Genomic DNA, 2383 nt, shown 5'->3' with positions numbered 1-2383 from the left:
ACAACCACAATCGAAAGCATTACTATCTTGTAATGTCAATTACTATTTATGGTGGTGATATTCTTTGCAAATTCTAAAAGCACTGTTAGGTATAAATCAAATTTCTCTAATCTCATTTTAGTTGTTTCTAACAATTTATTAAGCTTAATTTCTCATTATAATTTTTTTTTTGCCGAAGAGATATAAAAATATCAGTTTATAACTTATTTTTAGTTTTGCTTATTCAACATTATTTGCAGTGTTGGGAAGATGTGTATTTGCGCCACTAACTATATATGCTTTCATTTCTTACAAATTGCACCAAATGATGATATCCGTCGATATTGTGGAGAAATTTTTGAGGAACCAACAAACTCTTGTACCAACTCGGTATTCCTACACCGACATCATTACTATGACCAACAACTTCAAGGAGAAACTAGGCCAAGGAGGATTTGGTTATGTCTTTAAAGGCCTACTTCCTTGGGACAGACTTGTTGCTATCAAGATGTTGACAAATTCTAAGTACAATGCCGGTGAATATTTCATCAATGAAGTTTCGACCATTGGTAGGATTCACTATATAAATGTCCTAAAACTGATTGGTTTTTGCTCAGATGGCACGCAGAGAGCTCTGGTGTATGAGTACATGCCTAGTGGTTCCCTTGATAAGTTTATCTTCTCATCCAACAGTGGTCCCAACCACAAATTCTCTCTAGACAAATTAATTGATTTCGCATTGGGAGTTGCTCGGGGACTTGATTATCTACACAAAAGATGCGATATGAAAATTTTACATTTTGACATCAAACCTCATAACATTCTTTTAGACCATAACTTTAATCCAAAAGTTTCTGATTTTGGCCTCACAAAACACTATCCAAAGAACTATAGCTTGGTATCACTCAGTGTTGCAAGAGGAACTATAGGATATATTGCTCCAGAGTTAATATAGAGAAGTTTTGGTGTTATCTCTCACGAGTGTGATGTTTATAGTTTTGGTATGCTACTCTTAGAAATGGCCGGTGGGAAAAGGAATTCAGCTGTAAGCGCAGAGAATACAAGCCAAGTTTACTATCCTTCATGGATTTATGATAAACTTATTGAAGATAAAATTGAGCATGATGTGGTAGAAATGGATACCGTCATTGCAATTGATGAAAGAGAGAAGAAATTATGCATGATAGGCTTGTGGTGCATACAGATAAGGCCATCAGATCGGCCTTCCATGCGCAAAGTGATAGAGATGTTAGAAGGTGATGTTAGTAGCTTGCAGATGCCACACTTTCAGAATCGACTCAAAATACCATCACATCTGTCAAACTTGAACACCGATGATGGAGAATTGACTATCATTTCTGAAGATGTTGATGAGTTAAATTAACAAGATTTTTTTTTTAGTATTGTATGGTTATTAGTCTTCTGTGATCTTATAAAAACATGTAATTGGAAACAATAACATATGTATGGACTACTTTATGTCAACTAATATTATATAAATATTAATTAAATTATGCATTCTTGATTATTATTATTTTTTAATTAATCAAACTAATATTATAGGATTGCTTGATGTTCGTTTTTTTTAATGTAAGCATTGGATTTTTCGGTAGAAATACTTTGATAAGAACTCGACCATGAAAATCAATTAGAAAGATTATTGAAAGCAATAGTGATAAGAATGGTCTTGCATTAATGAGAAGCTTTAAGCTCAAACATGATGATTTTATATATAAAAAAAATTTATAGGCCCTCTTTCGTTCAAGAACACTTTTTATATTTTCATTTTCTAAAATAGATATTTTTTTATCTAAAAAAAAATCTCAAAAACAAGTTTTTTTTAAATGAAAGCAAAAAACTACTTTATTATAAAGTAATATAAAATATAGTCAAAATAAATATTGTTTTGCATTTAAATTTCTTACAATATGCAACTTTAGTTTTTTATTTTCAAACTATATTTATTGAATTAGTAATATAGCTACAAATAAATTTTATGAATTTATTTTAACATTTTCATTTAATATAAGAAATAACACAAGAAACTCACCAATGGGGGAGGCTTGGCAACTTGACGAAGTTGACTTAGAAGTCTCCAGAGATTTAATGTAAAAGTAATGGTGACAGAGAAGGGTTGTTGAAATGAAGATTAATAAATAATAATCACAATGACTTGAAAGCCAAACTTAGAAGTCTAAGCGAAATGAAGGCTAGTAGTAAGCACTTGGAAGTCCAAATTTGAGGCATCTAAATTCCAACATCATGTGTTGAATTGAATTCATAATAACTTCTAAGTTATGGATTTTTTTTAAATAAAGTTAAAAAACCACAAATGCATTAAAAAAAGACAAAAACCAAAAACAAAAACACTTAACCAATACGGCAAAACAATTGAACACAAACA

The 2383-nt window shown here is 30.8% G+C and overlaps 1 pseudogene; it reads left to right on the top strand.

Moving 5' to 3' along the window:
• The first annotated feature begins 213 nt into the window (after positions 1 to 213).
• LOC120255007 lies at positions 214 to 1363 on the top strand (annotated as a pseudogene).
• Positions 1364 to 2383: the final 1020 nt, after the last annotated feature.

This window comes from Dioscorea cayenensis, unplaced genomic scaffold, assembly GCF_009730915.1.
Source record: "Dioscorea cayenensis subsp. rotundata cultivar TDr96_F1 unplaced genomic scaffold, TDr96_F1_v2_PseudoChromosome.rev07_lg8_w22 25.fasta BLBR01000784.1, whole genome shotgun sequence".
Taxonomy (NCBI): Eukaryota; Viridiplantae; Streptophyta; class Magnoliopsida; order Dioscoreales; family Dioscoreaceae; genus Dioscorea; species Dioscorea cayenensis.
Note: the sequence above shows the minus strand (reverse complement) of the source record. Positions and strands in the feature narration are given on the sequence as shown.